This window comes from Zalophus californianus, chromosome 12, assembly GCF_009762305.2.
Source record: "Zalophus californianus isolate mZalCal1 chromosome 12, mZalCal1.pri.v2, whole genome shotgun sequence".
NCBI lineage: Eukaryota > Metazoa > Chordata > Mammalia > Carnivora > Otariidae > Zalophus > Zalophus californianus.
In genome coordinates, this window is record NC_045606.1 from 83,981,069 (window position 1) to 84,008,133 (window position 27,065).

Sequence of the window (27,065 nt, forward strand, 5' to 3'; positions counted from 1 at the left end):
CATCTTCAAAATGTCCAAGCTCAGGGGCACCTGGGTGGCTCAGTTGTTAAGCGTCTGTCTTCAGCTCAGGTTTTGACCTCAGGGTCCTGGGATCGAGCCCCACATTGGGCTCCCTGCTCATCAGGAAGTCTGCTTCTCCCTCTCCCACTCCCCCTGCTTTGTGTTCCCTCTCTGTGTCTCTGTCAAATAAATTAATAAAATCTTCAAAATGTCCAAGCTCATGTACAACGTACAGTTCTAAGAGCTGAGGACAAAGGTATAAAAGACACAGGATCTACCCTCCAAGGAGCAGCCTGACAAGGGGGGGTGGGAAGGAGCTGAAGCCACAATGACACAGCTGATTATAAAGTGTAACTGCTCATGGGGGAAACTAAGAATGCTACTGGAGCACACACAAGAGAGGAAAAGCACCTGTGGCAGATATGGAGATAAGCGTGGGAGTTCCAGGAAGACTCTTAAGGAAAATGCAAAGCTTGAGGTGACTACTAAAGAATAAAGGCAAGTTAGCCAGAAGAAGAAAGGGGGCCATGCAAAACAGTCAGCCACTGTCCTCTGAGAAGGCTGGTCACCTGCAGGGTGGGTGCAGCTCCTTATCTTGGACCTTCACCATCGGAGGCACTACCCCTCCCCTCTCTATGAAAAGGACCACCGTCTATACCCAGGTTGGGCTTTAAACTACAGGCACTGAAGAGCAACTAAGGGGTTTTAAGCAGGAGGTGGCATGATCAGATGTATTCTAAAAACAGGATCAGTCTAGCAGCAAAATGAAAGGTAGGCTGGAAGGAGACAGAGACTAGCCACAGGGAGCCCTGAAGCTGTGAGATGATTTGCAACAGTCCAGTAGATCACAAGGGCCTGAATAAAGCAGTAGTGCTAGGGGTGGAGAAGGGGGGAGAGTAAAGATCTCAAGGAGGGAGAATAAAAAGGATGAAGGAGGAGTTAAGGGATCATTCAGGTTTCCCACCTGGGTAACGGGTGAGTGCACGTGCGCCACACACACCCACCCACCACAGTCGGACTTTGGAGGATATAATATAGAAATCAACATCAGACATGTTAAAGTTTTAGGGATCAGTTGGGATATTTCTGGAGTGAAGTTTGAAAGACAGGAAGCTACACCAATCTAGAGTTTGGGAAACAACTCAACTGAAGATGTAAACATCTGAATCATTTTACGGTAAATCATGTTACCTGAAAAGAAGACTGAGGATGAAGCCTGTGGGAAAACCAACCTTTAATAAATCTACATCAACATACAGATGGGACATTGCATTCAGACGTTTTGCTCACTGATTCAAGACTGTGACAGGGATGCACAGGAGGGATTGAGTGTCTCAGGAAAGGATCCCAGAGGTCAGTCTTGAGTGATCCTCATGAGGAACAGAGAGAGATGTGGGACCAAGGTAAAGCTTTCCAGCGAAATGTTTCTTTAGTCCATGGGTCCACCAATTATGGCATTGTGGGTTTTTGTAAATCAAGTTTTACTGTACCATGCCAAGCCCATCCATTTACAGATTATTGATAGCTGCCTCTATGCTGCAACAGCCGAGTTGAGTAGTCGCAAAAAAGACCGTAATGGCCACAAAGCCTAAAATATTTACTATTTGGCCCTTTATACAGTATTTTTGGCCCACCCCTCCTTTAATCAATAACCCTTGGGCAAAGCCCATCCCCACTTCCTACCTCAGTTTCTTCATTTGAGAAACAAAAAGTACATGATATTTAAATGCAGCAAGGGGCACCTGGGTGGCTCAGTCGTTAAGCGTCTGCCTTCAGCTCAGGTCATGATCCCAGGGTCCTGGGATGGAGCCCTGCATTGGGCTCCCTGCTCAGCAGGGGAGCCTGCTTCTCCCTCTCTCTCTCTCTCTCTTTCCGCCTCTTCCCTCCACTCATGTGCGCACGCTCTCTCAAATAAATATTTTAAAAACAAACAATAAATAAATGCAGCGAGAACTTAGAAGGCTCATGAAGACTATTCATATCAAAGTCATTCATCGAAATTTAGGTTCAACTCTTTAAAAGTGTTGTGCAATACAACCAACTGTATTTCCAATTTAAGTCAAGGTTTTCAGGTATATAAAATTTTACAACATATACTTTGAAGACACACTATTGAAATTACAAGGCAATTTACTGATTCACATGTGACTACAAAATAAAGGGAATCCCAATCTTAACCTTAAATCCAATTCAGAATGTTACACCACAGTCTACTCCAATAAGCATTCACCTCTACAAAGACTTGGAGAAGAGATGGACCATAAAGCACTTTAAATCACTGCCATCATTTCTTGAACACCTACCACATCCAGATAACTATGCTGAGCACCTAATACCCATTTGTCTTATTTAAGCCCTACAAAAAGGGCACCCACACATTGTACAGATGAGGAAACAGCCTTCGAGAAGTTAAGAGCTTTATCTCACATCATCTGGTAGAGAGTAAATGGGAGAACCGATAGCTCGTCCAGCCACAGTCAGAACCAAATCTGACCTCAGAGGCTCTGTGCTCACCCTCAACCCCATACTTTATTGGTTGTTACTTGCACCAAGGGAAAGAACATCCGCAAAGACACATGGAATCTGGAAACAACTAGGAACACATACCTGCTTCTCTTGCTCCTCAGAACTCAAGAGTAGGTCCTTAGAACTGGCTTTGCTATCACAGGCACAAGAAGGGGAAGCATCATGTACCAGTGGGCTCTGGCCCCAGAAGCACCACCAGGTACAAGCACCCGTTGCCAGCGGACAGTGTATTCTGGTTTCCAAGCCACTACCTCACAAATGAACTTTTTAAACAACCCTATCTATAAACTGAGAGCAGCCAGCACCAGAAATAAAAAGATCTTAGTAAATCAGATATTAGAGTAATGTACTCTAAGAGGTAATACAATACACTCACTCAGTAGAAAGAACACAGGCTTTCACTTCAAACCTGACCCAGGTTTGAATTCTGCTTTTAACACCAGCCTAAGGCAGTAACTTATCTTCTGGGAGACCTCTCCCTTGGGGAAATGAGACCACCCTCCTTTCCACATGGTCTGGCAAAGTATCAGTACTATTGTGTACTTTAGTGGGTTCAGAGTCAAAAAGCCCAAGTTTATCACCCAGCCCTGCAACTTACTTGGCATGAGACCGGGGCCTAAGCCTCAGGTTTCTCATCTATAAAACAGGAAAAATGACAACGGGGTCTACCTCTGGGGGTTATTTTGAGGATTGAGAAGGTATCTTAAGTGCTAAAAGCACAGTGCTTGGCACACACAGTAAGCACTGGAAGAGGCTTATTATCAGTTTAAGTTATAGACCACTGACAACTCAACTTCCAACCCTCCTAGAACTAATTTTTAGGGGAAGCAGCATCTTTCCCTGAGGCTATGAAAGAGTTTAACTTTTATAGCTTTAAAGGAGCGGTAGAAACACATTTCCAAAAACAAAACAAGACAAAACAAAGGTGGCTTGGCTCTATTTTGTTAAATGGTGGGAAATTTTCTTCATCTAACTTTAAAATAAATATTAAATACTACTACTGGTGTTTTCAGGCAGGCAATGCCCTTAACCTCCAAACAGAACAAGACTATTCGGCCCCACATATGGTTTTCAGAGCACCGGGAGAAACACAGAAAAGGCATCTGCTGAGAAGCAGAACTTTAACTCTTTGTAAAGCAGCCTGCCTGCACCTGTGGCCAAAGCCCAAGCCAACAGGCTAAGTGACCCAAACCCCAGTCTGCTTGTCTTTCAAAAGAACTCCCCAACCCCCAACATACAGTCACCTTTGAGCCTCATTTGCTCAGTCCCACATGATGCCCACAAATTCACCTACCACCTCCAAAGCCATAAAAATATTGAGTTCCAGGGGCACCTGGGTGGCTCAGTTGGTTAAGCGACTGCCTTCAGCTCAGGTCATGATCCTGGAGTCCTGGGATCGAGTCCCACATCGGGCTCCCTGCTCAGCAGGGAGTCTGCTTCTCCCTCTGACCCTTTCCCCTCTCATGCTCTCTATCTCATTCTCTCTCTCAAATAAATAAATAAAATCTTTAAAAAAAAAAAAATATTGAGTTCCAGAGTTTTCTTTCAATCATTAGTTCTGGATTTAGAAATAGATCAAAGGCAATGCAAAGACAATCTATAATAAAAAAAATTCTTGTCTTTTGCCAGCCTCCTAAGTTCATCCAGGTAAAATATGCCTTTCACACCAAGTTCAACTATTAATGTCATGACAGAAGAAATTCCTAAAACCCTCTGACTCCCAGAAGGTTTCCTGATGCATGTTTTCAGTTTGTATTCCTGCACCTGTTAATTTTTCTTCAAATGACTTCATCTTTTTTTCTTTGTTACAGGCAGATAATCACATTTATTTAGTCCAGGACTCTAAACAAACTTTAACGGGCACTATAACTGGCTTAACATGGAAGTTCTCTGCCATTAAACATACCCAGTTCAAGGGGGATATAAGAAAAACTAGCTTTACCTACCACAGAAACCAACATGCTTAGCTTATATAGACCTGTGTAACAGATTTGCTTTGAATTTCTCAGTCATTTGCTACAGAATCACAAGTGATTAATGTTCTGTGCTTCTTGCTTTTTATTTTTTTTATTTTTTTTTTTTAAAGATTTTATTTATTTATTTGAGAGAGAGAGAATGAGATAAAGAGCACGAGAGGGAAGAGGGTCAGAGGGAGAAGCAGACTCCCTGCTGAGCAGGGAGCCCGATGTGGGACTCGATCCCGGGACTCCAGGATCATGACCTGAGCCGAAGGCAGTCGCTTAACCAACTGAGCCACCCAGGCGCCCTGTGCTTCTCGCTTTTTAAAAACCATCTATGCTCTGAAGTTCTAACAATTTTTTTAAGATTTATTTATTTGACAGAGAGACACATCAAGAAAGGAACATAAGCAGGGGAGTGGGAGAGGGAGAAGCAGGCTTCCCGCCGAGCAGGAAGCCCGATGTGGGGCTCGATCCCAGGACCCTGAGATCACCACCTGAGCCGAAGGCAGACAGACGCTCAACAACTGAGCCACCCAGGCACCCCCAGAATTTTTTTTTTTTCTAAAAAAAGAAAGCAAGCCCCACCGAAAATCAAATTCAGGACAAGAACCATCCTCTCCTCTCCAGCACCATGCAACAGTCCAGGTTCAGATTTGCAAGCCTTACTTTGGTTTTGCAAGCTAAGGGGAAGGAATGGAGCTTTTCTGTTTCAGCTTTCATTCCTGGGGAAATGAAGTACACGCAAGGCTTCAAGGTTATACAGTGCACAGAGAGAACATCCTGTCCACTTGTCTAGTACACTGCTAGCACGCTCACAGCTAATGGCCAAACCACCAGCACAAGTCTCATTTGCTCAGTCCCACACATTGCCCACAAATTCAAGATTATGCTGTTTCACTTTGTTTATTTTAGAATGGTCACCTTGTATCTACCTGATCCAGCCCACTTCTGCTGCCAAGTTGTTAACATGTATTACATTTGTTAAAAGCAGGAAGTAAATACAACAGTTCCAGCCCCTACCCTGAGGACAGACCCTTCATAGCCCTAATTCCTTCCCCTACTGCTGAACTGTATGTGTGTTGGAGGCTGGGTGGCTGACAGAAGACAAGGCTGAGAGAACCAACACTGGGGAGGAGGAAGAATTCTGAGAGGAAAGGCCACAGGCAGAAATATTGGGAAATACAAATTTGTCCAATTCTCTTAATCCCAGGCATGGTGTTCTCAGAAAGTGTTCTCCCTGGATTAAGTCCTAAACTAATGAAAAGCCTTTTAGAGATTATCATGGAGGGACGTGGGTATTTTTTTTTTTTAAGATTTCTTTATTTAGGGGACACCTGGGTGGCTCAGTTGGTTAAGCATCTGCCTTTGGCTCAGGTCATGATCCCAGAGTCCTGGGATCGAGCCCCCAGTTGACAGGGGGTGGGGGTGGGGGGGTGGTCCCTGCTCAGCAGGAGGTCTACTTCTCCCTCTGCCTGCTGCTCCCCCTGCTCGTGCGCACGCTCTGTCACTGAGCCACCCAGCCGCCCCGGGATGTGGGTATTTTTAAAAGCATCAAGTAACTAGGAAAGACAACTACAACTTTGAATGGTAAGGTTTAGAATCTAGAGTTCTTAAAATCTACCTGCATGTGATTCTCCTAAATTAAAAATAACATTGGGCGCCTGGGTGGCTCAGTCAGTTAAGCATCTGGTTTTGGCTCAGGTCATGATCCCGGGGTCCTGGGATCAAGCCCCGCCACCGGGCTCCCTGTTCCACAGGAAGCCTGCTTCTCCCTCTCCCGCTCCCCCTGCTTGTGTTCCCTCGCTGGCTGTCTCTCTCTAATAAATAAAATCTTAAAAAAAAAAAAAAAAGCTTCTCTTACGTTAGGTGCTGGCAGGCCTCAACTTTCATGCCTTAAAGCAAGACAAATGCTCCTATTAAAAAGGACTGGCACTCTATAATATTTTGTTCAGATGACTGCAGAACCTGGAAAAGCTGTTGCTGCTACTGATGCATAACATACTGCTATTGGTCTTTTCATATAAATAAATAAATTTATATATATATACACACACATATATATATGAGAATAATTTGAATTTTTGGAAACTTTAGCTGTGCTGTCAACTTTGGACAAAGTATCCCAGTTGTACTGTGTTGGGTTGGCATTGTACAGAAATTAACAGCCTTATTGGTCTAAAAATGTTAAACATAATTTTTTCCGTGTGTACAGGGGTAATGCACTGTATTAAATATGTAAGGTCTTATCTACATGGGTCTGGTAACAGAAACAAAGTATTCTCTTAAAAGAAAAAAAAAAAGGACTGGCAGAAGGACGCCTGGCTGGCTCAGTTGGTAGACCATGCAACCCTTGATCTCAGGGTGGTGAGTTCAAGCCCCACATTGGGCACAGAGATTACTTTAAGAAAGAAAGAAAGGACTGGCAGCTCAGGCATGCCAAAAGCGGCAAGGACTCCAAAGAGACGACTCATATCACCTATACACACACACACAGTTGATAAACAACAGGCACTCGAGCTTTCTACAGGAATTTCTTACAACTATATTTATTTGCTATGATGTACCAAGAGATGCAAAGATCAAAAATACCCTCATGAAAGATGTCCAAAAAACGAAATTCTTAAAATTACCAAACCTAGAGCACCTGGGTGGCTCAGATGGTTAAGCGTCTGCCTTCAGCTCAGGTCGTGATCCCAGGGTCCTGGGATGGAGCCCCACATCGGGCTCCTGGCTCAGCGGGAAGCCTGCTTCTCCCTCTCCCTCTGCCTCGATGCCTACTCACGCTCTCTATCTGTGTCTCATATGAATAAATTTCTTTTAAAAATTACCAAACCGGGGCGCCTGGGTGGCTCAGTTGGTTAGACCACTGCCTTCAGCTCAGGTCATGATCCCAGGGTCCTGGGATCAAGCCCCACATCGGGCTCCCTGCTCATGCAGGAAGGCTGCTTCTCCCTCTGCCTGCCGCTCCCCCTGCTTGTGCTCTCTCCCTCTCTCTCTCTCGCTCTCTCTGTGTGTCAAATAAATTAAATAAAATCTTTAAAAAAAAAAAATTACCAAACCTACACACACCTATCTCAATTTGATGATAGAAAATACCAAGAAGACCATCTGCTGTCCCACCTCAAATCAAGGATTACAGATGAGAGCAAATGCATCACATGCTAGGCTACAATTATTTCTGCTTTGGAAAACAAATGACCAACTCCAGTTCAAAAGAAAAACAGCAATTTCTATTATCTACTTGTTTCAAAAGGGCAATAATAAATAAGAGACAAACTAATGAATTTGAAACTGAAATTAAAACAAAAACTTGACTGAACATAATCTTTAAAATACCAAAATCCATTTCTAGACTAAAAAAAAAAAAAAAATTCCTGTTAATACCCTGCTTAAAACCTTCACCAATGACTCTCAGTGCATGCAGAACAAACTTCCCTCAGCCTGCCCACACATCTGCAGACTCTCGTCTGCTTCTCCCCCAGCCTTCCCAATCCAGGGACTCCGATACATTCAGTAATACTCAGTAAGTTCTTTGAATGATGTGGTTTTACAGCTCTATGCCTTTGCCTAGTTCCCTCCTCTCCACCTGGAATGTCCTTCAACTTTGTGTGCTGTCTGAAAATGCCGACTCATCTTTCAGGACCAAGGTCAACTTTGATCTCTCACAAGAGCCACGTTTCCAAGTGGGCTGCACATTACTCCCTCTTCTGTGTCCCTCTGCCACTCATAGGCTGACGAAGTTCACCTCTCTGTCCTAGAATACATGAGCCATGTCTTACTTTTCTTGGTAGCAACTTCCCTCATTTGCCAGGGTCTGACAGAGAAAAGGCACTCAAAATAGAATGAAAAAACGTTGGGGTACCATTTCACATCCATCAGATTAGCAAATTATTAGAAAGCTAGACAAGTAAGTGTTGGTGTAGATATGAACAAACAGGAGGTCTCAACAAAACCCAAGTTGTTTGGTATAACCACTTTAAAGAGTAATTTTTTTATCTCTAGCAAAGCTGAAGATGTGCACCATTAAGACTAGCAATTCTGCTCTAGGGTATCCACATGAGGTCATTATTTGTCAAATGTGGGCCCCAATTAGCACTTTTTTTAAAATGAGAGGATACATGGGCGCCTGGGTGGCTCAGTTGGTTAAGCGACTGCCTTCGGCTCAGGTCATGATCCTGGAGTCCCGGGATCGAGTCCCGCATCGGGCTCCCTGCTTAGCGGGGAGTCTGCTTCTCCCTCTGACCCTCTTCCCTCTCGTGCTCTCATCTCTCATTCTCTCTCAAATAAATAAATAAAATCTTTAAAAAAAAAAAAAAAAAAAAAAAAAAAAAATGAGAGGATACATATATACCTCAAGGATGAGGTATTTTATGCTCACATTTTATGGCTAATTTTTTCAGCTAATTATTTTATTTTTATGAAACTATAGTTTCCATTATGCACGCACACACACACACACACGTGTGTGTGCGCTGGGTCTCAATGTAAAATACATTTCTTATGGTGTCTAATGAACAAAGAAGCCTGAAAAACACTGCCCTACAGAAACACACATGTGCTCAAAATGACATAAATGTTCTTTATGGTACTATATATAATGGTGAAAAACTGGAAGTAACCTAAATGTACATTAACAAGATGAGTAAGTAAAATATGGTACAGCATGTAACTTGTATAAATGAAGTAGAGCTACTTCTGTCAGTATCGATAAATCTCAGAAGTAATACTGACCTAAAGTGTAGGATACCATGTATTTAAACATGCAAAACAATGATACATGTTACTTATGGATACACACATATAAAGTTAAAAAAAAAAAAAAAGACCAGAAAGAGAATCCCAGAAAGTGGCTACTATTATTTCATGAAGAGAGGGAGGGAGTGGAATCAGAGAGGACTACACAGGGGGCATCAATGTAACTACAGGTCTTATCTCTTCAGATATGGCAAAATGTTATGATCTGACAAAAGTGAATGATGCATCCTCTTCTATCATCCTCATCTTATTTCCACATCATATTGGTTGTGTGTGCTCAATATTATTTCATCATTTAAAAAATATTTTTAAATGAGCAAATAACTAGAACACATCCAAAATAAATAAATAAAACTCAACCATGAAAATGTCCTGGTGTCTATAGTTCTAAATCCATATGTATTCCACATTATTTTCTTTTTTCTTGAGTTAGCATTTGAGTGCTTATGTGTAGACCTTGTGCTAAGCCCTCAGTACACAATCTCACTTCACGGGCACCATGCCCTCTGTGTACTACTATTTTTCGGTTAGGCTTACTGCATCACTGTCTCTGGTCTTTAATCCTAAGGGTCCAATTATACTCACCATTCCACATTTTCTGAGGGCAGAAAAATGGGTTAATCTATTTCCAAAAGATTTTAATGTGGATTCAAATCAAGAGAGTTTCTTCTGCTCACCTCTGTGAATCTGAAGAATCTATTCCAAAGTTTCACACAAATGAAATTTTACTAAATGCACCCTACCCTTCAGTTTGTGCAAAATTTATACATATACAACAAAAGCTACTCTAGCCTCCACTTTGCTTTAAAAAAAAAAAAAAAAAACCAACTCAATGAATATGGGTCCACTTCAAATACAATCTACATAAATTGCCCTTTTTATTTTTAAGGGGAAGCTATTGGGGCACTGGGGTGGCTCAGTCGGTTAAGCATCCAACTCTTTGATTTCAGCTCAGGTCATGATCTCAGGGTTGTGAGATCAAGCCCCAGAGGGCTCTCAGGCTCAACGCTCAGCAGGGAGTCTGCTTGAAATTCTCTCCCCCTCTCCCCACCCCACCCCCAGGCATGCCTGCCCGAGCAGGTGCACATGATCTAATAAATAAAATCTTTAAATAAAATGGGCAGCTATTAACAGTTAAACTCTAAAAGCTTAGTTTATAAATGACCAGAATGCACATGTACTATATAAATTACCAGAATGTATGAAAAATATTTTCCCTACTAGGATAACATGAGTTTTAAAGCAATCTTTTCAGCATAACCTTGCCTTTCTAATACTGTTTAGATAAGAGTTTAGAGTAAGGGCGCCTGGGTGGCTCAGTTGGTTGAGCGACTGCCTTCGGCTCGGGTCATGATCCTGGAGTCCCGGGATCGAGTCCCACATCGGGCTCCCTGCTCGGTGGGGAGTCTGCTTCTCCCTCTGACCCTCTTCCCTCTCATGCTATCTCTCATTCTCTCTCAAATAAATAAATAAAATCTTTAAAAAAAAAAAGTTTAGAGTAAAAGTATATGCTTTACTTATACTGAAAATGGATAAATTAATCTCATCAGTTGAATATTTCCTCTATGGAAAAATTACATGATACCAGTGGAATTACTATTAATATCCTCTAGTGTGATAGTGTACTGGGCTTACATAGGAAAAGTCCTGACTCTTTGAAGATGTATGTTGAAGTATTTACGCAGAAATATGATATTTGCAACTTACTTGGAAAAGGCTCAACTAAAAATATGTATGATAAAGCAAATATAGCAAAATATTTATTGAGTCTACACGGTGGGAAGATAGGTAAGTATTCATTTATTTTATTCTTTCCACTTTTATGTATCTGAAATTTTTCATAAACTATGAAGAAAATTTTCCAGTCAGTATCTGTTGAACAAAAAACTTAATGCCAACATTATGCAATTCTATCTAAATTACCCTCATCAACCAATTTCCAGAAAATGAACTTTTCTCTGCTTTTGTAGTTTTACTCATAAAAATGTGGCAGCTAAAAAGAAAAAGATCTATAATATGGCCAAGTTAAAGGCCTACCACTACTTTTTAACCAGTAAATATTACTGCCAACCTAAAATCGGTTCTGCATTATTATCATAATTTAAAGTAGCTTGGACAAGCTTAGACTAGACTCTTTTTATGTGATTAGAAGTTATGTAGTAATTCAGAAAAATCATAAAACTGATACCAATTTCCTGAATCATAGCATTTCTAACTAATAAACCAAACTGCAGTAAAAGGATCTGTAACTGGGGCACCTGGGTGGCTCAGTTGGTTAACCATGTGCCTTTGGTGCAGGTCATGATCCTGGGATCCTGGGGTCCTGGGATCCAGCCCTCCGTTGGACTCCCTGCTCAGCGGGGAGTCTGCTTCTCCGTCTGCCCCTCCCCCACCGTGTTCTCTCTTTCTGACTCGTGCTCTCAAAATCTTTAAAATTAAATAAATATAAATATAAATACATACATACATACAGAGGTCCTGGGATCGCATCCCACATCAGGCTCCCTGCTCAGTGGGGAGTGTGCTTCTCCCTCTCCCTCTGGCCCTCCCTGCCGTCCTGTTCTCCCTTGCTCACTCTACTCTCAAATAAATTTTTAAAAATCTTAAAAATTAATTAAATAAAACATGAAAGCAATCTGAAATCTATTCATAATACCAGAGGTCAGGGAACAAAGATGAAAGAGAAATATACTAGCTTGAAATTACATTGTTTCAGAGAATTCCTTTTTCTTTTTTTAAGGATTTATTTATATTTTGAGAGAGAGGGAGAGCAGGCGGAGGGGGAGAGGGAGAAGGAAAGAAGCAGACTCCCCACTTAGTGGGGAGCCCCATGGAGGGCTCCATCTCAGGACCCTGAGACCGTGACCTGAGTTGAAATTAAATGTAGGATGCTCAACCAACTGAGCCACCCGGGGGGCCGTTTCAGAGAATTCTAACACGGGCCTTGTCCAACTTACTAAACCATACTGCCTCTCATTACATACTCTACATGAAAAACAAAACTGAAACATGACATGGGTGAACCACAAGTCCCCCTCTCCTAAAACATACTAAAACATACAAGGAACAGATACACTCGCCCCACCGGACAAAATCAGAAGGCATTCTTAACTTGGCAGCTCCCCATTACCAGACAAGGAATGTTAACATCTTGCTTTAATTCCACCATCTGTAATAATGGTTAACAACCGATTTATTCATAGTTAGCCAAAGTTTGACTTAAACATGATAAACAAAGCATCTGAATTCTCAGATGAGCAGGTGATCAGTTAACACTGAATAGTGTTTTGGGGCCCCTGAGTGGCTCAGTCATTAGGCATCTGCCTTCGGCTCAGGTTGTGATCCCAGGGTCCTGGGATCAAGCCCCGCCATCGGGATCCCTGCTCTGCGGGAGGCCTGCTTCTCCCTCTCCCACTCCCCCTGCTTGTGTTCCCTCTCTCACTGTCTCTGTCAAATAAATAAAATCTTTTAAAACAAAACAAAACACTGAATAGTGTTTTAATAACTGTACTTTCATAATACTTCAAATAATTCCAGGGATCCATTTTTTTTTTAAATTATACTTCTTATTTATTTATTTATTTATTTATTCATTTATAGATTTTATTTATGGGTGCCTGGGTGGCTCAGTTGGTTGGGCGACTGCCTTTGGCTCAGGTCATGATCCTGGAGTCCCAGGATCGAGTCCCACATTGAGCTCCCTGATCAGCAGGGAGTCTGCTTCTCCCTCTGACCCTCCCCCCGTCATGCTCTGTCTCTCTCTCATTCTCTCTCTCAAATAAAATCTTAAAAAAATTTTTTTTATTTGTCAGAGAGAGAGAGCACAAGCAGGAGGAGTGGCAGGCAGAGGGAGAAGCAGGCTTCCCGCTGAGCAGGGAGCCCAATGCAGGACTTGATCCCAGGACCCTGGGATCATGACCTGAGCCGAAGGCAGCTGCCAACCAACTGAGCCACCCAGCCATCCCTTCATTTTTTAAAAAAGATTTATTTGAGAGAGAGACAGAGACAGACAGAGCAGAGGGAGGGGCAGAGGAAAGGGCTGAGCGTGGAGCCTGACATCATGACCTGAACCAAAACCAAGAGTCTGACACCTAGCCTACTGAAGCACCCAGATGACCTCCAGGGATCCATTTCTAGAAATGAAAGTGCAACAACTGTTACTGGCCTAAGACAGAGGCTTTTCCTTCTCAAACTTAACATTAACACAGGTTTCTAAACATGAAGCAAAATTTTATCTCAGGAAGTCAGAAATAAAGATGTCAGGGGCTTCTAAAAGCCTCAGGAAAAATTCAAACCAAGAAAATCTTAAGTTGCAGAACTTATTTTTACAAAACATATCTGCAAAGATAGTAAGATTCAAAGTAAGATTTAAAATTTGTCATAAAGCCTCAAAATGGATGAAAGACCTAAATTTGAGACAGGAATCCATCAAAATCCTAGAGGAGAACACAGGCAACAACTTCTTCCTAGAAACATCACCAAAGGCAAGGGAAACAAAGGCAAAAATGAACTATTGGGACTTCATCAAGATAAAAAGCTTTTGCACAGCAAAGGAAACAGTCAACAAAACCAAAAGACAGCCCACAGAATGGGAGATGGTATCTGCAAATGACATATCAGATAAAGGGCTAGTATCCAAAATCTATAAAGAACTTTTCAAACTCACCCCCCAAAGAACAAATAATCCAATCAAGAAATGGGCAGAAGACATGAACAGACATCTTTTCAAAGAAGACATCCAAATGGCCAACAGACACATGAAAAAGTACTCAACATCACTTGGCATCAGGGAAATCCAAATCAAAACCTCAATGAGATACCACCTCACACCAGACAGAATGGCTAAAATTAACAAGTCAGGAAACAACAGATGTTGGCAAGGATGCAGAGAAAGGGGAACCCTCCTACACTGTTGGTGGGAATGCAAGCTGGTGCAGCCACTCTGGAGAACAGTACGGAAGAAAATAGAGCTACCCTACAACCCAGCAATTGAACTACTGGGTATTTACCCCAAAGATACAAATGTAGTGATCTGAAGGGGTACATGCACCCAAATGTTTATAGCAGCAATGTCCACAATAGCCGAACTATGAAAAGAGCCAAGAAGTCCATCAACAGATGAATTGATAAAGATATACAATGTATATATACAATGGAATATTATGCAGCCATCAAAAAAAAAAAAAAAATCTTGCCAGGTTGCCTGGGTGGCTCAGTCGTTAAGCATCTGCCTTCGGCTCAGGTCATGATCCCAGAGTCCTGGGACTGAGCCCCACATCGGGCTCCCTGCTCAGCAGGAAGCCTGCTTCTCCCTCTCCCGCTCCCACTGCTTGTGTTCCTGCTCTCACTACCTCTCTCTCTGTCAAATAAATAAATAAATCTTGACATTTGCAACAACACGGATGGAACTAGAGGGTATTAAGCTAAACGAAATAAGTCAATCAGAGAAAGACAAGTATCATATGATCTCACTGATATGAGGAATACTTAATCTCAGGAAACAAACTGAGGGTTGCTGGAGTGGTGGGGGCGGTGGGAAGGACGGGGTGGCTGGGTGATTGGGGAGGGTATGTGCTATGGTGAGCGCTGTGAATTGTGTTAAGACTGATGAATCACAGGGGCACCTGGGTGGCTCAGTCGTTAAGCGTCTGCCTTTGGCTCAGGTCATGATCCCAGGGTCCTGGGATCAAGCCCCGCATCGGGCTCCCCGCTCCGCGGGAAGCCTGCTTCTCCCTCTCCCGCTCCCCCTGCTTGTGTTCCCTCTCTCGCTGTGTCTCTCTCTGTCAAATAAATAAAATCTTTAAAAAAAAAAAAAGACCTGTACCTCTGAAACAAAAATAATACATTATATATGTTAAAAAAAAAAAAGATAGTAGGAAGGGAAAAATGAAGGGGGGAATCGGAGGGGGAGACGAACCATGAAGAGACTGTAGACTTTGAGAAACAAACTGAGGGTTTAAGAGGGGAGGGGGAGGGGGGGATGGGCTAGCCTGGTGATGGGTATTAAGGAGGGCACATATTGAATGGAGCACTGGGTGTTAGACGCAAACAATGAATCATGGAACACTACATCAAAAACTAATGATGTAATATACGGTGACTAACATAATAAAATTAAAAAAAAAATTTGTCATAAAGCTATTTTCAATTCTCTATTCCCTAGAAGACAATGCCAGGTACACACATGGCTTTGAAGATCTTTCACATTTTACATACATATACATACACAGTTAAGAGTTATATGCAAATTGTCCGCAGATAAAAATCATAGTATTCAAGTTGCAAAGACTTAGGATCATTTAAGCCACCTCCTTATTCGATATGTAAGGAAAGGGATAACCAAGAAGGAAGTGAAAGGCACAAGGTCTCACAGCACTGAGCGGCAGAGTTAAGGGCAAGAACACTGGATGGTCTGCCAGGCAGTCTTCTTTCATACTGACATGCTGCCCCTCCTCTCCCAACCTTCCAAATTAGGTCCTGAGTTAAAAGTTTGAAGATAAACTAAAGTGAAAAGAGACAAGGTAATGGTTTGTCTTCTCCCTTAATGCCCCCGAATAAATAATTTTATCAGGTAAAACCCAGTCCTCCAGCAAAGCAGAATCTAGAAGACATGGGATAAAGGCAAGAAATAAAATTTATAGGGTTGCCTGGGTGGCTCAGTCTAAGTGTCTGCCTTCAACTCAGGTCATGATCCCAGGGTCCTGGGATCGAGCCCCACATTGGGCTCCCTGCTCAGCGGGAAGCCTGCTTCTCCCTCTCCCAGTCCCCCTGCTTGTGTTCCCTCTCTCACTGTGTCTCTCTCTGTCAAATAAATAAAATTGTTAAAAATAAAAAATAAATAAGATTTATAAACCAAAATTCAAGGCATGGGAAGCCAAGCCTGAATGATAATACCCCCAAATATGTAAATGAAAGAAAAAAAAACATTCATTGTGGCAAATACTGCTGGTTACCCAACCCAGTATCTATTCTTCCCTTTTCATTTTTTTTTAGTAATTTCTACACCCAACATGGGGCTCAAATTCATGACCCTGAGATGAAGAGTCGCATGCTCTTCCAACTGAGTCAGTCAGGCACACCTCCCCTTACTAATAAAACTAATTTTATTAAGGGCAGTCAAAAAAGTGACATTTCCCAGCCTCTCTTGCAGTTAGGGTTGGTCAGCTGACATTTCTGGCCCAGAATATAAGTGCCATCTGTAGGGAGGGACACTCAAAAAGCTCCTTAAAAGCTGGGGGTGGGGGGAGGCAGTCTTAGCTACTTATTTTAAGTTTGTCTTAATCACCCCTTTCTTCCTCCTCCTGCATATAACATTAATGTGATGGTAGGAGCAACCCTTTTAGGACAGTAAAGATGGCGGGGTAGAAGAAAGCAGAAGGAATCTGGGTCCTTGACAACCTCAATCTTGCCCTTATCTGCTTACCTGCTAACTCCACATATCAGCTACATTATTTCAGATCTTAGTACTAACAGCCAACTACAATTCCTCAGTTATTCACTAGGCAACTATGTACTAAATGCAGTCACATTATTTCATATCCTTCCAACAATCCTATAATGTAGTATTTTCTTCATTTTTTGGTTGAAGAAACCAAATGCAGCTGCAAATCCAAAACCTATGTCATTCCACTATATCTTATTATTCTAATGCAGTATACACCTGAAAAGGTATATACCTTTCCAAATATTACCTTAATCGTTCTCATATAATGTGCCACAAACCCATGCATTCTATTAACACCAGTAGAACCCTGCCAACCCATATCAGATTTCAATTTCTATGGATAAATTCTTTACAAAGAATCCTCTTTTAGCTGAAAGATGAGAAATCATACCTCCAGCAAAGTATCAGGTGTGGTTCTACTGGTTCCAGTGTCTATTAGATCATAAAAGGCAAAAAGCTCAGCTTATTCCTTGTACAGCAACGCACATCTTGGTCACACGTAATGAGCTCTCGCACATACATACTTACAGTGACTAGTTTACAACCTCTGATCTTCTAATCGAGTTAAGCCACCAACCACCTCACATCCCCACATGTGCCCTCTTGTTTATTTACCTCTTATCTCTAGGACAGTCAATCTTCCTCCAGGAAGCATTCTCTCATAGACTTGACTCAGTACTTTTTCCAAGGTCCTACCCTCTTTCTAAATTTATTATTAAGGATGCTTATGGTATTTACTTGTATAGTATCTTTATATCTCCATGTTCTGGTCCTTTTTGTTTTTATACAGAATTAAGCAGAGGCACAAGGTTAATAATAGAATCCAATAACTCATCTTTTAATAGACCTTTTCAAGAGAACAGAAATTGCTCTAAAGATACACAAATGAGCATCTGTATCTCCCAGGTCCTCTTAAGACCACACAGAGTAAGTATTAACAGTACTCAGGTTCAGAATAACAGAAGCCAAAAGTACACGTACAACTTCTTCAAGCTCCAATGCAGTATTAGTAAATATTGAATTTTTTTAATTAAAAGAAATTTTTAGGGGTACCTGAGTGGCTCAGGTCATTATCTCAGAGACATGGGATGGAGCCCTGCATTGGGTTCCATGCTCAAGCGGGGAATCTGAGAATTCTCTTCCTCTCCCTCTGCCCCTCCCCCAGCTCGTGCGCACACTGTTGAAAATACATCTTTTTTTCCAAAAAGGTTTTATTTATTTATTTGACAGAAATAGACACAGCTAGAGAAGGAACACAAGCAGGGGGAGTGGGAGAGGGAGAAGCAGGCTTCCCACCCAGCAGGGAGCCCGATGTGGGGCTCGATCCCAGGACCCCGGGATCATGACCTGAGCCAAAGGCAGATAACGACTGAGCCACCCAGGCACCCCTGAAAATAAATCTTTAAAAGAGAATTTTTAAAGTCTTCCAATTCTGCTACTTATTTTTTTTTAAAGATTGTGTTTCTTTGAGAGAGAAAGAGAAAGCACGTGCACGAGCAGGGGGAGGGGGAGAGGGAGAGGGAGAGGGAGAAGCAGACTCCCCACTGAGCAGGAAGCTGGACAAGGGACTCGATCCCAGAATCCTGAGATCATGACCTGAGCCAAAGGCAGATGTTTAACCAACTGAGCCACCCAGGCACCCCACTGTTCTTCATTTTGTAAGAGCTACACAGTAAAATCTCCCATGGCCTGCTTTACAACAGAAATGGAAATAACTCAATACTCACCATTATGTTCCCAGCAACAATAATGATTAAATAGAAAAACAAAAAAGTTTTGCATATAAAAAGTTTACATCACATTTTACATTTTATTTTAAAAGCCTGAATTCTGGCAGCAGAATCTAGTCTTCTCCCTTGGAATGAAGATACAAGCTTTATGAATGGAATATTCTAACAATGGACCTGTTGTCAACTGCCCAGTCAACTCAGGGTCTGACAGAATAAAATTTAAGGTAACATATCCTATAGCCCAAGAAGTAAACTGCTATTCAATGTTTCCTCCTCAGCTTCAAACAAAAACATGGGGAAAAAAAAGCCACCTTATTTCAGCGTATCTACATTATTTTATGACATCAAGAAACAAAGAAGCTGACAAACTGATTCACCACCAACTGTAAGACATCTCAATTTCAAAGATGTTGAGATATGGAAAAAAAGGTGTTAGAATCTATAAAACACAGTATAAACTCTAACACTCTTTACTGACATGAAAACACTTCCCATCTTCACATTACACCAATTTCCCTTCACGGCTAAATGTGAATTATACAATTCAACCTGGTTTGAATATTTTATTAAAGAATCTACTCTTGGGTGCCTGGGTGGCTCAGTCAGTTAAGCATCTGCCTTCAGCTCAGGTCATGATACCAGGGTCTTAGGATTGAGTCCCACATTGGGCTCCCTGCTCAGTGGGGAGTCCACTTCTCTCTCTACCCTTCCCCCTGCTCATGCTCTCTATCTCACTCTCTTAATAAAAAATCCTAAAAAAAAAAATCTGGGGGGGAAATCGGAGGGGGAGACGAACCATGAGAGATGATGGACTCTGGAAAACAAACTGAGGGTTCTAGAGGGGAGGGGGGTGGGGGGATGGATTAGCCTGGTGATGGGTATTAAAGAGGGCACGTTCTGCGTGGAGCACTGGGTGTTATGCACAAACAATGAATCATGGAACACTACATCAAAAACTAATGATGTAATGTATGGTGATTAACATAATAAAAAATTTAAAAAAAGGGCGCCTGGGTGGCTCAGTTGGTTAAGCGACTGCCTTTGGCTCAGGTCATGATCCTGGAGTCCCGGGATCGAGTCCCGCATCGGGCTCCCTGCTCGGCGGGGAGTCTGCTTCTCCCTCTGACCCTCCCCCCTCTCATGTGCTCTCTCTCTCTCATTCTGTCTCAAATAAATAAATAAAATCTTTAAAAAAAAAAAATTAAAAAAAAAAAAACTACTCTTGGGGCATCTGGGTGGCTTAGTCACTTAAGCATCCAAATCTTGATTTCAGCTCAGGTCATGATCCAGGCTCAGCAAGGAGTCTGCTTGAGATTCTCTCTCCCCCTCTCCCTCTGCCCCTTCCCCCACTCATGCACACTTTCTAAAATAAATAAATCTTTTTAAAAGAACTTTAAATCTTTAAAAAAAAAAAAAAAAACTACTCCTAACCATAGAGCACTGAGGGTTGATGGAGGGAGGGGGTGGGGGACGGGCTAGATGGGGGATGAGTATTAAGGAGGGCACTTATTATGATGAGCACTGGGTGTTATATGTAAGTGATGAATCACTGAATTCTACTCCTGAAACCAGTATTACACTATATGTCAACTAACTAGAATTCAAATAAAAATTTGGAAAAAAAGAAAAAAAAGCATCTACTATTTTGCCAACACTATGCATTAGGTACAAATAAAGCATGTCCTAGCCTTTGTACAACATGACAACTTCTCTTCCAACATACAATTGTTTCAAGTACATACTTTCAAGTTCAAATGGCATTCCCTAGAAAAACAGTTCAGTTGGCAATTCAAAATCGGCTAAGTTGTTTCTTCTAGAAAACATTACCATACTTTCGACGTGCAGGAGAGGTTTTCCCATTTCATCACACAGAATATTAAAAGACACATAAGGGCGCCTGGGTGGCTCAGTTGGTTGGGTGACTGCCTTCAGCTCGGGTCATGATCCCAGGGTCCTGGGATCAAGTCCCACATCGGGCTCCCAGCTCAGCGGGGAGCCTATTTCTCCCTCTGACCCTCTCCCTTCTCATTCTGTTCTCTCCCTCTCAAATAAATAAATAAATAAAATCTTTAAAAAATAAATAAAGGGCGCCTGGGTGGCTCAGTTGGTTAAGCGACTGCCTTCGGCTCAGGTCATGATCCCGGAGTCCCGGGATCGAGTCCTGTATCGGGCTCCCTGCTCGGCAGAGAGTCTGCTTCTCCCTTTGACCCTCCCCCCACTCATGCTCTCTCTCTCTCTCTCATTCTCGCTCTCAAATAAATAAAATCTTAAAAATTAATAAAAATTAAAAAATAAAAAATAAATAAAGACACATAATTGAAGGCCAAAGTTTACTAATTATCTTTACTCCTCATCAAGGACATGTTCAAATGAAACTGCCCTTTTTTAACTGTAGGTATATGCTGGTGAAGAGTATGTTGAATATGACCACAGTTCTGGCGTGGTAAGGCATCAACAGTTTTATCCACCATTGGGTCTGCACCATCAGAGTAAATGTCAATATAGCAAAAAAGGCAAAAAAAAAAAAAAAAAAAAAAAGGGAGGAGGAGCAGGAAAAGAAATAACGTAGCTATGAAACAAGTTTTTTTTTTTTTTAAAGATTTTATTTATTTGAGAGAGAGAGAGAATGAGAGATAGAGAGCATGAGAGGGAAGAGGGCCAGAGGGAGAAGCAGACTCCCTGCTGAGCAGGGAGCCCGATGTGGGACTCGATCCCAGGACTCCAGGATCATGACCTGAGCCGAAGGCAGTTGCTTAACCAACTGAGCCACCCAGGTGCCCCGCTATGAAACAAGTTTTGACCTTACAGTGCCCCTGAAAGTGTCTCCAGGATCCCAAGGAGTCTGCAGGCAACACTTTGGAATCTGTTTTGAGAACTCAAGTGATTAAAGAACTTACCAATAATTTGAGTAAAAATCTTTTCCTAACAGCCCATGCACAAAGAAGAAAGTTGTATTTATATGTACATTAAATGTATCACTGAATCTCAAGTTTTGCACCTGAGATTTTAAACATCTTGCTATTTTCCCCATTATTTTGAATAACTAAAAACAGGCCACATATAATTTTTATAAAAGGGCAACTTGAGACACTTCACAAAGTACAGATATTAATAAGCTATATGATTTGATGAGTTTAAGGTGTTCTATTTTACAAAGTAACAGAAGTTCCAACTGTTTCTTTCCCCAATCCACAATCCTAGTAGTTTTTTTTTTTTTTTTTTTTTTTTTTTAAGATTTATTTATTTATTTGAGAGAGAGAGAATGAGAGCGATAGAGAGCACGAGAGGGAGGAGGGTCAGAGGGAGAGGCAGACTCCCTGCCGAGCAGGGAGCCCGATGTGGGACTCGATCCCGGTACTCCAGGATCATGACCTGAGCCGAAGGCAGTCGCTTAACCAACTGAGCCACCCAGGCGCCCCCACAATCCTAGTAGTTTTGATCTTAAATAAAACCAGCAAAGAATCTTAAAAGGGAACTCATCTGAAAATGACTATTAATAAACTAAAGTGGGGCACCTGGGTGGCTCAATCGGTTAAGCATCTGCCTTTGGCTCAGGTCATGATCTCGGAGTCCTGGGATTAAGCCCCACATCAGGCTCCTTGCTCAGTGGGGGGGTCTGCTTCTCCCTCTCCCTCTGCCTGCCGCTCCCCCTGCTTGTGTTCTGTCAAATAAATAAAATATTAAAAGATAAAATAAAGTTTTAGCATTTAGGACAATTTCAGAACACAAATAGCTCACATCACACGTGGAAAAATGAGCAGTGTATGTGAAATGGCAAATGGCATCTGTACAGAAGGAACTGAAGTCATCATTTGAGGAAGATTTGCCTCTCCCAGCATGATTTCTGTATATAGGTTTCTAATTTTCCATACAGGCGCCAAAGTTCAATCTAAAACTGACCCAAATGGGGTGCCTGGGTGGCTCAGATGGTTAAGCGACTGCCTTCAGCTCAGGTCATGATCCCAGGGTCCTGGGATCGAGCCCCACGTCAGGCTCCTGGCTCAGTGGGGAGCCTGCTTCTCCCTCTCCCTCTGCCTGCTGCTCTGCCTACTTGTGCTCTCTCTGTCAAATCAATAAATAAAATCTCAATAAATAAATAAATAAATAAAAATAAAACTGACCCAAGGACTTCGCAAAAACCTATAGGATATTAGGATCAAAATTCACTTAACAGATATTTTCTGAGCACCTACTTCATATGCAAAGTTAAATGTGTGCCAAAGGGACAAAAGCATGACAAACTCTCATTGGCTTCAGACTCCTCTCCAGAAAGACTTCCTCTACAATCTCAGAACATTCAGCCAACCTGTGCAACCCAGGTTTTTAAGCCATGAAAAGTGGGCCATAACACCTCAAAGATGCCATAAGAATAAACTGAAATATACCAGAATAAGAAGCAGCACATTATAGGCCAAGTATTAAGGGTCAAGAAAGGTAGAACTGAGGGCAGAATGAGCCAGCAGTATAAAATGTAATTACTTGCTACTAAGAGATATTTTTTTTTAAGTATAAAAGTGAATCTGGAAAAATGAGGAACCATTAGAAAAATATTAGCTCTATTCACTAAAAACAGCTCACCAAGCTGAATGGACAAAGTAACTGTGGTACATCCAGGCAATGCAGTATTATTTGGCACTAAAAAGAAATGAGCTATCGAGCCATGAAATGTCATAATGGAAACTTAAGTCCATTATTACTAAATGAAAGAAGCCAATCTGAAATGGCTACATCCTATAAAATTCCAACTATAGGACATCCTGGAAAAGGCAAAATTATAAAGGCATAAAAAGATAACTATTTGCCAGGGGTTGGGGGAGAGGGGAATGAATAGGCGGAGTACAGAGAATTTTTAGGGCAGTGAAAATACTATGTAGGATACCATAATGATGGACATATGTCATTATATATTTGTCTGGACACACTGATCTACAACACTAAGAATGAACTCTAATGCAAACTACAGCCTTTGGGTGATAATGATGTGTCAATGCAGATTCATCAGTTGTAACAAATGCACCACTCTGGTAAGGGATGCTGATAATGGGGGAGGCTGTGCATGAGTGGGGCCAGTAGGATATGGGAAATTCTCTGTACCTTCTCAATTTTGCTATAAGCCTAAATCTGCTCTTTTAAAATTTAAGTCTTGCGGCACCTGGGTGGCTCAGTCGGTTAAGCATCTCCCTTCAGCTCAGGTCATGATCCCAGGGTCCAGGGATAAAGCCCCGCATCGGGCTCCCTGCTCGGCGGGAAGCCTGCTTCTTCCTCTCCCACTCCCCCTGCTTGTGTTCCCTCTCTCGCTGTCTCTCTGTCAAATAAATAAATAAAATCTTTTAAAAAAAAAAAAAAGCCTTGTTTCTTTTCTTTTGAAGGACTTAAAATGAGCAAAAGAAACAAACACAAAAGAACCAGTTCAACATCTGACACGGAGTCATCAAGCCAGTAAGATGGCTCTAAGTGCCACACTCCTGACTCTCAGCATCTACATGACATCCAGGTGTTAGTATTATTTAAGGCCAAAGGTCTAAAAGTGCACCACTCCGGTTACTAAACCAATAAACAGCTGGTTATAAACACTTCTGACCTATATCACGCAAAAGCCCAGGTGTCCCCATGAGTTGATACACAATTTCTGAACTATCCTCTACAACCTCAAAGAATGTATTACTATTTATTACTATGTTTATAACCAGCAAGATAAATTACCATTAATATTCAATTTCTACCTTTCTTCCTATTTTCAAGGAAGCTCCTAGGAGAGATACTTTAGCTTAACATTTTAGCCTAGAAACCAAATGGGTTTGGCCAAATTTCAATATTATTTTTCCAAAGGTCACTTATCTAATAGCCTCAACTATAAATATACTCTGTTCAAGCAAACAATGTACTGGGGCACCTGGGTGGCTCAGTCAGTTAAGCCTCCGACTTGGTTTCAGCTCAGAGCTTGATCTCATGGCCCTGTGTCCAGCTCTGCACTCAGTGCAGAGTCTGCTTCAGATTTTCTCTCCCTCTCCCTCCACCCCTTTCACTGCCACCCCGTCACTTACACTCCCTTTCTTCTCTAAAAGAAATAAAATCGGGCGCCTGGGTGGCTCAGTCGTTAAGCGCCTGCCTTCAGCTCGGGTCATGATCCCAGGGTCCTGGAATCGAGCCCAGCATCAGGCTCTCTGCTCCGCGGGAAGCCTGCTTCTCCCTCTCCCACTCTCCCTGCTTGTGTTCCCTCTCTCGCTGTGTCTCTCTCTGTCAAATAAATAAATAAAATCTTTGAAAAAAATAAAATAAAATAAAATAAAATAAAATAAAATAAAATCTGGGACACCTGGGTGGCTCAGTCAGTTAAGCATCTGTCTTTGGCTCAGGTCATGATCACAGCGTCCTGGGATGGAGTCCTGCACAGGGCTCCTTGCCCAGCAGGGAGCCTGCCTCTCCCTCTGCCTGCCGCTCCCCCTGCTTGTGCTCTCTCTCTCCCTCTCTCCAACAAATAAATCTTAAAAAAAAATTAAAAACAAATAAAATCTTAAAAAGAAAACAATGTATTGTATATACTTTTATGACTTTCATCATCAGTTATTGTTATTCCAAGGAAGAAAGGAGAAAATGGCAAAAACATCAGCCAAAATAAAAATACACCAAAAACTGTCAAAGTAAAATGAATTTTCTCATTTAAAGAAGTAAGCTTCCGGGCGCCTGAGTGGCTCAGTCATTAAGCGTCTGCCTTCAGCTCAGGTCATGATCCCAGGGTCCTGGGATTGAGCCCGGCATCGGGCTCCCTGCTGGGCAGGAAGCCTGCTTCTCCCTCTCCCACTCCCCCTGCTTGTGTTCCTGCTCTTGCTATCTCTCTGTCGAATAAATAAATAAAAATCTTTAAAAAAAAAAAAAGGCTTCAGTTGCTTAGGAGATTCTGAAGTAAAGAAAAAGTGAAGTTGTACACAACTATTGTTCCCGTAATAATTGAATTTCTGGGGGCGTCTGGGTGGCTCAGTGGGTTAAGCATCTGACTGGCTCAGGTCATGATCCCAGGGTCCTGGGTGCTTCTCCCCCTCCCTCTGCCTGCCACTCCCCCTGCTTGGGCTTGCTTGCACTCTGTCAACTAAATTAAAATCTTTAAAAAAAAATTTCTGGTTAAAACTGACAACTACAATTATGTCAAGATTTTCAGTGAAACTATAAACAGAACTGCTAAAAAGGAAAAAGATATCCAAATGGTGGGGCACCTGGGTGGCTCAGTCGTTAAGCGTCTGACTTCGGCTCAGGTCATGATCTCAGTGTCCTGGGATCAAGCCCCGCACCGGGCTCCCTGCTCAGTAGGGAGTCTGCTTTTCCCTCTCCCTCTCCCCCTGCTTGTATTCCCTCTCTCGTGTTGTCTCTGTCAAATAAAAAAAATAAAATCTTAAAAAAAACATAGCAAAATGGTGAAAAATGCATTCCTTTTGGAATAAAATGTTTCTATGGGCCAAAATAATGATCCTCTGCTCAAATTAGCAGTGGATAAGAATATATTCTTCTCTCTTATGAGCTAATTATGTAACTGGTTAATAACAAGAAGCCATGCAGAATAGTATTTTATCGGTACCCCACCCTAAAACTCTAAGATTATAGAATTCCTTGACTTATGAAGCTTTAACTAATACCTTTGCAGCTCATCCTAAGTTTATCTTCATTTTCACGTTATTACACTAAAAACAGCCAAATGTAGAAAGTTAAATTTGCCATTTGCAGATTGCTAAATAAACATGTCCAACAAATCTGTGTGCTCCCAGACCACATCCTCATATATTTACATCCCATTTTGTTTCCATAAGGCCGTACCAATCTATACTTCATTCAAGTGCAACTTCTGAACAAAAGCTAACAACTTAGATTAATGCACTAATACATTACAAGTTAAGAGTCAAAAGCAAGGAGCAGGAAGATGGCAGCATAGTAAGACCACAAGTTCACCTCAGCCCACGAACACAATTAGATTACTTATCAAATCATCCTAAATATCCCCAGAAATCAACCTGAAGACTGACGAACAAACTCTACAACTAAAGGGAGAGAAGAGGCCACATCAAAGAAGGAATTTAAATTTAAAAAAATTTTTAAAGTCAAAAACAGAAACAACAAAACAAACGGACACACACACAAAAGTCAAAAACAGTAACTCCTTCCAGGACTAGAACCTAATTCCCCTGGGCTTCCTGAGTGTCAGCTACACTTAGTGACTATCTTCCAAAGAATTGAATACTGAAGGAAAAATAGTAATGTTACAGGAAAAACCTGGCAAGCACCACTAAGGCCCAGTGGACCAAGGTTAACATCACCTGTGATGTCCTAAGGACGCAGGTATGCCCCTCATACCGCCCATTTGTGATGAGAAGGGCACTTCACCTCTGTGGTATTCTTTCCAAAATCCCACAATGAGTTTGGCCAATTTTAATACCTTTACTATTATAAGGTCTAATCATGAGTAGTAAAAAAAAAAAATAATAAAAATCAAATAAACCAAAATTGAGGAATACTCCAAAAAACACCCGACCAGTACTTCAAAACTGTCAATGTTCTGTCAAACAAGAAAGAGAGCAACTGTCACAGACTAGAGAATACTGAGACATGACCACTACCTGTAATGTGGTATCCTGGATTTAACCCTGGAACCGAAAAGAACAT

At 41.8% G+C, this 27,065-nt stretch overlaps 1 protein-coding gene across 3 annotated transcripts in view; it reads right to left on the minus strand.

Moving 5' to 3' along the window:
- Nucleotides 1-27,065, minus strand: part of UBE2H (ubiquitin conjugating enzyme E2 H) — a 108,228-nt gene that overhangs the window by 67,601 nt on the left and 13,562 nt on the right. Inside the window, exon 1 of one of the 3 annotated variants that reach the window (XM_027573204.2) lies at nt 17,302-17,320. The exons of the other annotated variants lie outside the window; for them this stretch is intronic. The gene's annotated coding sequence lies outside the window, so the exon portion shown is untranslated. Of the gene's footprint in view, nt 1-17,301; nt 17,321-27,065 lie in introns of those variants that run through there. 3 annotated transcript variants of the gene reach the window in all.